At 46.7% G+C, this 11,699-nt stretch overlaps 1 long non-coding RNA gene across 1 annotated transcript; it reads right to left on the bottom strand.

Annotated features, from left to right (window-relative positions):
* Positions 1–7,687: 7,687 nt before the first annotated feature.
* LOC135532077 (uncharacterized) lies at positions 7,688–8,721 on the bottom strand. The gene is made up of 3 exons (XR_010454278.1): positions 8,664–8,721; positions 8,479–8,538; positions 7,688–8,247 (listed from the first exon to the last, which is right to left on the bottom strand). It is a non-coding gene; the product is annotated as an uncharacterized LOC135532077 (long non-coding RNA).
* Positions 8,722–11,699: the final 2,978 nt, after the last annotated feature.

The raw sequence follows: 11,699 nt of genomic DNA, 5'->3' as shown, positions 1-11,699 counted from the left end.
AGAGCAGGATAAAGGGGGTTTCATTATCTCTCATTGGAAGGTCCCCAGAGACTGTGGTGTCGGGAGAGCAGGATAAAAGGGGGTTTCATTATCTCTCATTGGAAGGTCCCCAGAGACTGTGGTGTCGGGGAGAGCAGGATAAAAGGGGGTTTCATTATCTCTCATTGGAAGGTCCCCAGAGACTGTGGTGTCGGGGAGAGCAGGATAAAAGGGGGTTTCATTATCTCTCATTGGAAGGTCCCCAGAGACTGTGGTGTCGGGGAGAGCAGGATAAAAGGGGGTTTCATTATCTCTCATTGGAAGGTCCCCAGAGACTGTGGTGTCGGGGAGAGCAGGATAAAAGGGGGTTTCATTATCTCTCATTGGAAGGTCCCCAGAGACTGTGGTGTCGGGGAGAGCAGGATAAAAGTATCTGGATTAGGCCATAAACAGACTTCCAGATAAGTGAGGCCTTGTTCAGGTGTGTTTTTGACCTACGGTTCACCAGCACACACACACAATTTACTGGTTACGAATATGCATTAGTGGGGTTGATACTGTGGGATTTATTTTGGATGGGGTCTTTTCAATTCAGTTGTAAATTGGGTTTGCAGAAGGATGGAAATGTTTGGAAGGTTTTGAAATGGTTTGTGAAGGACAGGGAAAGAAAAGGGAGAGGAAATATTTAGTGGTGTCAAATGCCCTGTATCCTGACTTTCTGGTGAGACCAGAACAATCTCACTAGAAATGATAGAAACAGGTAGGATTTAATTATAAAATGAATGAGAAACACCAGTTTCTACTCTATTTAATGCAATCGCTTTGTCACATTTCTTTTTAATGTTACAGAAATCTGAGACAGCGCTCAGACGTAAGCAATATTTCTCCGCTGTGTTGGAGTCGACAGAAACATAAAATTACAACATAAAAATTCCCTTACCTTTGATGGTCTTCGATCAGAATGTAGTGGAAGGAGTCATACTTACCCAAAACAGCGTTTTGTTTCAAGTTGTGTGTCTTTGTGTTAGCAAATGCGACAAGTTCCAGCTGAAATGCATCCAAAATTACTTCTGGTCTCGAGGGGTTGCGCATCAAAACTTCAAAATTACACATTATATGTCGACTAAACTGGTCAGACTAAGTGCAGAATCAAGCTTTAGGATGCTATTAACGTACAAAACAATTCTCTCCTCGCTAGCGTCCCACCTTGCCAAAAATAAATGCAAATGCGCTACGCCAAATGCTAATAGCACTCGTTAAAACTCAAACGTTCATTAAAACACACATGCAGGGTACTCAATTCAAGCGACACTCGTTGTGAATCGAGCCAACAAGTCAGATTTTTAAAATGCTTTTCGGCGAAAGCATGAGAAGCTATTATCTGATAGCATGCAACACCCCGAAATACCTGAAGGGGACGTAAAACAAAAGAAATAGCGTAGCCGGCACTACACAAAACGCAGAAATAAAATATAAAACATTCATTACCTTTGACAAGCTTCTTTGTTGGCACTCCTATATGTCCCATAAACATCACAATTGGGTCTTTTTTTCGATTAAATCGGTCCTTCTATACCCAAAATGTCCATTTATGAAGACTGTGTGATCCAGGAAAAACACTTTTTCTAAACGCATCGTTATTTTTTTAAATTAAAAAAGTTGCCTATAAGCTTTGACAAAATGCTTCAAACTACTTTTGTAATCCAACTTTAGGTATTAGTAAACGTTAATACGCGATCGAATTCATCACGGGGCGATCTGTATTCAATAGCATTAAGTCTTCAGACGATGGTCGATATTCTCTCTACCAAAACTTCCTTTGTGATGCAGTGATGACAGGAAGTGCCTCTTCTTCGTTGAACCAATGAATAACATCACACCAATTGCCAAGACTGGAGACATCGTGTGGAAGCTGTAGGAATTGTCAACTGGGAGCTATCTATTTCCCTATGTTGCCATAGACAATACAGGCAACTGGCGCATTGATATTTTTTTCTTTTGGGTTTTCAGTTTTCCCGAGACACACGTTCTGTTATACTCACAGCCGTGGTTTAACCAGTTTTAGAAACTTCAGAGTGTTTTCTATCCACATATACTAATCATATGCATATACTATATTCCTGGCATGAGTAGCAGGACGTTGAAATGTTGCACGATTTTTTACAAAATGTTGAAAAAGTAGCCCTAGCTCTAACAGGTTTTAACGTACAAAAACAATTCTCAAATCGACCAGACAAACTGTATTCTTCTCGTGCAAGATGGAACAAAGGGCTCTCTGTGCGCAACGCGCACCTGAAAGTTCATGTATTTTCTCACGACACCCAGTATTTTGCCTGCCAAAGGGTCAAAGCTCGCGGGATTTGCACAATTAAACGCTCTACTGATAGAAGACATCTCGCGGGAAGACATAGAAACTGATCCCAGATCCATAGCTGGTTGGGAAGTGTGGGGGAGATGACATCAAAGTTGGCCCAACTTTTCTGATGAGAAAAATAGTTTGGGAGATTGGCTGGGAGATTGGCTGCCCTGTGAGTTCTGCTATACTTAGAGACATAATTCAAACGGTTTTAGAAGCTTTAGAGTGTTTTCTATTCAATAATTATTATTATATGCATATATTAGCAATTTTGGACAGATTTCTTTCCAGTTTACTATGAGCACGCAATTCATCCAAAGGGGGCAGTATTGTCCTGAGCCTTAACAGGTTTTAACCATTGCTTTATGAGATAAGTAGAAATGATTGAAATTAGTTTATTTTTGATTTAACGTTTTTGAATAATGTTGGAGACTGGAACACACTGCAGTCCCTTTCAGGTCCATAGGGTTTTACTGCCCCCTGCTGGAGACTGGAACACACTGCAGTCCCTTTCAGGTCCATGGGGTTTTACTGCCCCCTGCTGGAGACTGGAGCACACTGCAGTCCCTTTCAGGTCCATGGGGGTTTACTGCCCCCTGCTGGAGACTGGAGCACACTGCAGTCCCTTTCAGGTCCATAGGGTTTTACTGCCCCCTGCTGGAGACTGGAGCACACTGCAGTCCCTTTCAGGTCCATAGGGTTTTACTGCCCCCTGCTGGAGACTGGAGCACACTGCAGTCCCTGGCTTTCTTTGTGCAGCTTGAGGATGAGGTCCTCATCACCTGTTGTGACGGATCCAACAAATATCCCCAGGTGAAGGCAGGGTCCCATCTCATCCAACACATCATTGACTCTTATAGGATGGAGCATTACCCATGTTAAACTATGGAATGAACTGTATATTTTATGGTGAATTTTAATACAGAAACTTTAATACAATAATTCCTTGAATGTAATTAGTTTGTGTTTTGTAATGATGTTATTGAAACAGAATAAGTCAGTAATGAGGGAATAAATAAGTCCAGTACAACCATTACCTCTCTCCTCTTTCACATCCCTCTATCATCACTCCATGGGGAGTACAACCATTACCTCTCTCCTCTTTCACATCCCTCTATCATCACTCCATGGGGGAGTACAACCATTACCTCTCTCCTCTTTCACATCCCTCTATCATCACTCCATGGGGAGTACAACCATTACCTCTCTCCTCTTTCACATCCTCTATCATCACTCCATGGGGGAGTACAACCATTACCTCTCTCCTCTTTCACATCCCTCTATCATCATCCATGGGGGAGTACAACCATTTCCTCTCTCCTCTTTCACATCCCTCTATCATCATCTCCATGGGGAGTACAACCATTACCTCTCTCCTCTTTCACATCCCTCTATCATCACTCCATGGGGGAGTACAACCATTTCCTCTCTCCTCTTTCACATCCCTCTATCATCACTCCATGGGCGAGTACAAACATTACCTCTCTCCTCTTTCACATCCCTCTATCATCACTCCATGGGGGAGGACAACCATTACCTCTCTCCTCTTTCACATCTGGCATCTGATGTAACAACACAGCACCTAAACCTGCTTTAGAGGCATCTGGACACCACCTGGTATCATACTGCTGTAACAACACAGCACCTAAACCTGCTTTAGAGGCATCTGGACACCACCTGGTATCATACTGCTGTAACAACACAGCACCTAAACCTGCATTAGAGGCATCTGGACACCACCTGGTATCATACTGCTGTAACAACACAGCACCTAAACCTGCTTTAGAGGCATCTGGACACCACCTGGTATCATACTGCTGTAACAACACAGCACCTAAACCTGCTTTAGAGGCATCTGGACACCACCTGGTATCATACTGCTGTAACAACACAGCACCTAAACCTGCATTAGAGGCATCTGGACACCACCTGGTATCATACTGCTGTAACAACACAGCACCTAAACCTGCTTTAGAGGCATCTGGACACCACCTGGTATCATACTGCTGTAACACAGCACCTAAACCTGCTTTAGAGGCATCTGGACACCACCTGGTATCATACTGCTGTAACAACACAGCACCTAAACCTGCTTTAGAGGCATCTGGACACCACCTGGTATCATACTGCTGTAACAACACAGCACCTAAACCTGCATTAGAAGCATCTGGACACCAACTAGTATCATACTGCTGTAACAACACAGCACCTAAACCTGCTTTAGAGGCATCTGGACACCACCTGGTATCATACTGCTGTAACAACACAGCACCTAAACCTGCTTTAGAGGCATCTGGACACCACCTGGTATCATACTGCTGTAACAACACAGCACCTAAACCTGCTTTAGAGGCATCTGGACACCACCTGGTATCATACTGCTGTAACACAGCACCTAAACCTGCTTTAGAGGCATCTGGACACCACCTGGTATCATACTGCTGTAACAACACAGCACCTAAACCTGCTTTAGAGGCATCTGGGCACCACCTGGTATCATACTGCTGTAACAACACAGCACCTAAACCTGCTTTAGAGGCATCTGGACACCACCTGGTATCATACTGCTGTAACAACACAGTCAACACCAATGTACCTGAATAGTATATAGTATATAGTGATGTACCTGAATAGTATACAGTATATAGTGATGTACCTGAATAGTATACAGTATATAGTATATATATCATTCCTGTCCCTCACCATTTCCTCCACTGTCCTCTCCTGCTGGTCAGTGTATCATTCCTGTCCCTCACCATTTCCTCCACTGTCCTCTCCTGCTGGTCAGTGTATCATTCCTGTCCCTCACCATTTCCTCCACTGTCCTCTCCTGCTGGTCAGTGTATCATTCCTGTCCTCACCATTTCCTCCACTGTCCTCTCCTGCTGGTCAGTGTATCATTCCTGTCCCTCACCATCCTCCACTGTCCTCTCCCCTCACCATGCTGGTCAGTGTATCATTCCTGTCCCTCACCATTTCCTCCACTGTCCTCTCCTGCTGGTCAGTGTATCATTCCTGTCCCTCACCATTTCCTCCACTGTCCTCTCCTGCTGGTCAGTGTATCATTCCTGTCCCTCACCATTTCCTCCACTGTCCTGTTCCTGCGAAACTTAAGCTTAAACTTATTTTCCACCATAATTTGCAAATAAATTCATTAAAAATCCTACAATGTGATTTTCTGGATTTTTTTCAATGGTTTTAGGTTTTAGTGATGTTATATATATGCAGGCCTCAACCACGACCCTGAGAGAACTTGATTCAGTGTATCATGCAGCCCTCAGGTTCATTACAAATCAGAAACGTCTAACACATCATTGTGATCTCTACAGCGCTGTTGACTGGTGGTCATCTACCTTGCGTAGGTTTAAACACTGGTATACACTGATTTACAAGGCCATATTGTAGGTTTAAACACTGGTATACACTGATTTACAAGGCCATATTGTAGGTTTAAACACTGGTATACACATTTATATTGGGTAAAATGCCATAGTTATTTTTAACACTGGTCAGTAAATAAATATAAATTACGGTCCCATTCTGATTTGCTTCTAGTCAGAACCAGTAAATAAGTAAACAGGTCAGAACCATAGTCCCAGACCAGTATGGACTAACAAACCAAGAAGTAGAACAGGTCAGAACCATAGTAAAGACCAGTATGGACTATCAATACAGGTACTGTATGTAGAACCATAGTAAAGACCAGTATGGACTATCAATACAGGTACTGTATGTAGAACCATAGTTAAGACCAGTATGGACTATCAATACAGGTACTGTATGTAGAACCATAGTAAAGACCAGTATGGACCATCAATACAGATACTGTATGTAGAACCATAGTAAAGACCAGTATGGACTATCAATACAGATACTGTATGTAGAACCATAGTAAAGACCAGTATGGACTATCAATACAGGTACTGTATGTAGAACCATAGTAAAGACCAGTATGGACTATCAATACAGGTACTGTATGTAGAACCATAGTAAAGACCAGTATGGACTATCAATACAGATACTGTATGTAGAACCATAGTAAAGACCAGTATGGACTATCAATACAGGTATTGTATGTAGAACCATAGTAAAGACCAGTATGGACTATCAATACAGATACTGTATGTAGAACCATAGTAAAGACCAGTATGGACTATCAATACAGATACTGTATGTAGAACCATAGTAAAGACCAGTATGGACTATCAATACAGGTACTGTATGTAGAACCATAGTAAAGACCAGTATGGACTATCAATACAGGTACTGTATGTAGAACCATAGTAAAGACCAGTATGGACTATCAATACAAAGTGACCATTTAGAATGAGGCCCAGTTCAATGAGAGGAAGTCTTAACAGAACTGGGGGATGACAGACAGGAAGTGGCGGGTGGAGATCTAATATATTTTTGTGCCAAACACTAAAGCATGATATTGTAATAAATCTACACCCTATTCCCTACGTAGAACACTACTTTAGACCTGGTCAGAAGCACCGTAGTGCACTATGTAGGGAATAGGGAACCATTTAGAACAGAGACAGTAATTCCCCTGAACATCTTCCTCTTCCTCATCTGGTTTCTTGAACAGCCCTTCACTCCTCCCCTCTTCCTCCCCTCCTCCCTCTTCATTCTATTCTATCAGCCACACCACTAGCTCACCTCCACACAATACATTTACAAGTTAAAGACACACCTTGGAATAAATAACAAAGGAAAACTATTACTAGATGAAGTTGAGTGTTTTTATTATTTCCCATCACCATAAATCATATTTAATCACTGAACAGTAGCAGACCTAACTTCATCTGTTCCTGACTCTGGATAGTGGATTAAAAGACCATCAATCTCCAATGATATTAAAGTACTATTCTGAACATTACTGATATACTGAGTGGCAAGTCAAGATATCTGCTGGTTTTATTGTTTGGTCAACAGCACCACCTGCTGGACAGGTTTAATGTTGCTGGACTGAGCAGTATGGGAGGATGAAAGATGACACATTTAGGGCCGGTTTCCTGGACATCTACATTGAACATACTGTTTAGTCCAGGACTAGGATTCATCTGTGTCTGGGAAACCAGACCATATAGTTTAGTAGAAAGGAAGTGATACCAGCTTGTAGTGGGCTGACTAGTCCTGAATTGTCCTTTAGTTCCTGGACCATTTTCCATGCAGCTCCAGGTGACAGAGAACACATCAATTAGGACCGAGCCAACAAGCTGATCAATGATACTGAGGAGAATTACATAGAGACAGAGAACCAACTGAGAAAACATATCAATGGTTCTGAATGACAACCAATATACATCAACACCAGACATCATGATTCATGGAAATGTACAAGATTAAAACATTGGATTGAATTTTAATTAATAACAAATCAGTTTACAGTTTAACCAGCTCAGCAGAACCATTATAATAATAGAGCCTAAACCCAGGATAGAGGGGCTGAGTGAATGTGGTCTGGACTCTGTGGAGGAGGGTCATTGTGTCAGAGACACTGTAGAAGGACAGAGTACCTGCCTTGTGATCCAGGTACACTCCTACTCTGGAGGACTGAGGGCCTGATACTTTAGTCACAACATTATTGTGTCTGAAACAATAACCACCACTATTGTAATATAAACTCCAGGACTTGTTATTGTATCCAAATCCACCATCATTACCCTTCTCTGTTCTGCTGATGTCTTTATATGAGACTGCTGTATCAACATCACCAGTCCTCTCCACCTCCCAGTAACAGCGTCCAGACAGACCCTCTCTACACAGAACCTGCCACCAGTAGGTGAATCTGTCTGGATGGACAGGATATGGTTGGACTTGGTCTGTACAGGTCACCTTTCTGTTCCCTTTAGACAGAGAGAGGAGTGTGCCTGCTGTGTTTGGGTCCAGTGTGAGCTGACAGGAATCTGGGAGAAGAGCAGAGACCAACGAGGGGAGTTGGAACAATAAGTTAAGTCAGATACTGTATCTCCCCTGTCTTTGATTAGAGCACAGCAGAGATCAAATCAGAGAAATATGAGGAGTCAGATAGAGACCCAGTCTTTGATTAGATCTACTATTGCTATATATTTCTAGAGGGATTGTTAGGAGTGTCAGTAAAAAGAGACTGTTAGTTACTTCACAATAAAGAGACTCACATTGTAACAACTGTTCTCTGGTCTTGGGCTCTGGAGGCAGTACAACATCCACTATATTCACTACAGACACACAAACACATTGACAGAGAGAGGGAATGTTATCATCAGACCATATTCCACATGTATATGACTAGTAGGGAACTTTCAATGGTCTAAAGTTGATGTTCTTATTGTTTTCAACACACCTGTAGTGGAGATCTTGGTCCATTCTCCTTTAAGGAAGTCTTCTAGTTTCTCTCTCTCAGTTCAGACACAGTCTGACTCACATCTCCAAAGGACTGAAGAGGACGGACAACGATGCTGGGTAAGTCTGAAGATACACTGATACTGGAGAGAGACTGATACCTCTGGAGAGAGAGAGAGAGAGAGAGACTGATACCTCTGGAGAGAGAGAGAGAGAGAGAGAGAGAGACTGATACCTCTGGAGAGAGAGAGAGAGAGAGAGAGAGACTGACACCTCTGGAGAGAGAGAGGGACGGACAAAGAGAGAGAGAGAGAGAGAGACTGACACCTCTGGAGAGAGAGAGAGAGAGAGGGACGGACAGAGAGAGAGAGAGAGAGAGAGAGAGAGAGAGAGACGGACAGAGAGAGAGACAGAGAGACGGACAGAGAGAGAGAGGGGACGGACAGAGAGAAGAGAGCGAGAGAGAGGGCGGACAGAGAGAGAGAGAGAGAGGACAGAGGAGGACAGAGGGAGAGAGAGAGAGGGAGGGACGGACAGAGAGAGAGAGAGAGGGGACGGACAGAGAGAGAGAGAGAGAGGGGACAGAGACAGAGAGAGAGAGAGGAGAGACGGACAGAGAGAGAGACAGAGAGACAGAGAGAGAGAGAGGGACGGACAGAGAGAGAGACAGAGGGACGGACAGAGAGAGAGAGAGAACGGAGAGAGAGAGAGAGAGGACGGACAGAGAGAGAAGAGAGAGAGGGACGGACAGAGAGAGAGAGAGAGGGACGGACAGAGAGAGAGAGAGAGGGACGGACAGAGAGGAGAGGGACGGACAGAGAGAGAGAGAGGGACGGACAGAGAGCGAGAGAGAGGGACGGACAGAGAGAGAGAGAGGGGACGGACAGAGAGAGGGGGAGGACGGACAGAGGACAGAGAGAGAGAGAGAGGGACGGACAGAGAGAGAGAGAGAGGGAGGGACAGAGAGACAGAGAGGGGGACGGACAGAGAGAGACAGAGAGGGACGGACAGAGAGAGAGAGAGGGACGGACAGAGAGAGGGGACAGAGAGGAGGGACAGAGAGAAAGAGGGGGGACGGACAGAGAGAGAGAGGGACAGAGAGAGAGAGAGGGACGGACAGAGAGAGAGGGGGACAGAGAGAGAGAGGGACGGACAGAGAGACAGAGAGGGGACGGACAGAGAGAGAGAGAGAGGGACGGACAGAGAGAGAGGGGGACGGACAGAGAGAGAGAGAGACGGACAGAGAGAGAGAGGGACGGACAGAGGAGAGAGGGGACGGACAGAGGAGAGAGGACGGACAGAGAGGGGGGACGGACAGAGAGAGAGGGGACGGACAGAGAGAGAGAGAGGGACGGACAGAGAGAGAGAGGGACAGAGAGACGGACAGACAGAGAGAGACAGACGGACAGAGAGAGAGAGACGGACAGAGAGAGAGGAGGGACAGGACAGAGAGAGAGAAGGACAGACAGAGAGAAGACAGAGAGGGGACGGACAGAGAGAGAGGGGGTGGACAGAGAGAGAGGGGGACGGACAGGACGGACAGACAGAGAGGGGGGACGGACAGAGAGAGAGAGAGGGGACGGACAGAGAGAGGGACGGACAGAGAGAGAGAGAGGGGACGGACAGAAGAGAGAGGGACGGACAGAGAGAGAGGGGGACGGACAGAGAGAGAGGGGGGACGGACAGAGAGAGGGGGGGACGGACAGAGAGAAGAGAGACGGACAGAGAGGGGGGGACAGAGAGAGAGAGAGAGAGGGGACGGACAGAGAGAGAGGGGTACGGACAGAGAGAAGAGAGGGGGACGGACAGAGAGAGAGAGAGGGGGGACGGACAGAGAAAGAGAGAGGGGACGGACAGAGAGAGGGGGACGGACAGAGAGAGGGGGACGGACAGAGAGAGAGAGACGGACAGAGAGAGAGAGAGAGGGGGACGGACAGAGAGAGAGAAGGGGGACGGACAGAGAGAGAGAGGTGGGACGGACAGAGAGAGAGGGACGGACAGAGAGAGAGGGGACGGACAGAGAGAGGGGAGGACGGACAGAGAGAGAGAGGGGATGGACAGAGAGAGAGGGGGACGGACAGAGAGAGGGGACGGACAGAGAGAAGAAGAGGGGACGGACAGAGAGAGAAGGGGACGGACAGAGAGAGGGGGACAGACGGACAGAGGAGACGGGGACGGACGGACAGACAGAGAGAGGGGACGGACAGAGAGAGAGACGGACAGAGAGAGAGAGGGGGACGGACAGAGAGGGGACGGACAGAGAGAGAGGGACGGACAGAGAGAGAGGGACGGACAGAGAGAGGGGACGGACAGAGGAGAGAGAGGGACGGACAGAGAGAGAGGGACGGACAGAGAGGGGACGGACAGAGAGAGAGGGGGACGGACAGAGAGGGGACGGACAGAGAGAGAGAGGGGGGACGGACAGAGAGAGAGGGGGACGGACAGAGAGAGGGGGGACGGACAGAGAGAGAGAGGGGGACGGACAGAGAGAGAGAGGACGGACAGAGAGAGAGGGGGGACGGACAGAGAGAGAGAGAGGGGGACGGACAGAGAGAGAGAGAGAGAGAGGGGGACGGACAGAGAGAGAGAGAGAGAGAGGGGGACGGACAGAGAGAGAGAGAGAGAGGACGGACAGAGAGAGAGAGAGAGAGACAGAGAGAGAGAGGGGGACGGACAGAGAGAGAGAGAGAGGGGGACGGACAGAGAGAGAGAGAGGGGACGGACAGAGGGAGAGAGGGGACGGACAGAGAGAGAGAGAGGGAGACGGACAGAGAGAGAGAGAGGGGGACGGACAGAGAGAGACAGGGGGACGGCCAGAGAGAGAGAGGGGGACGGCCAGAGAGAGAGAGAGGAGGACGGACAGAGAGAGAGAGGGGACGGCCAGAGAGAGAGAGAGGGACGGACAGAGAGAGAGAGAGAGGGACGGACAGAGAGAGAGAGAGAGAGGGACGGACAGAGAGAGAGAGAGAGAGGGGGACGGACAGAGAGAGAGAGAGAGAGGGGGACGGACAGAGAGAGAGAGGGGACGGACAGAGAG

Source organism: Oncorhynchus masou, unplaced genomic scaffold (genome assembly GCF_036934945.1).
Source record: "Oncorhynchus masou masou isolate Uvic2021 unplaced genomic scaffold, UVic_Omas_1.1 unplaced_scaffold_1714, whole genome shotgun sequence".
Taxonomy (NCBI): domain Eukaryota; kingdom Metazoa; phylum Chordata; class Actinopteri; order Salmoniformes; family Salmonidae; genus Oncorhynchus; species Oncorhynchus masou.
This window is presented reverse-complemented; position numbering and strand designations above follow the sequence as displayed.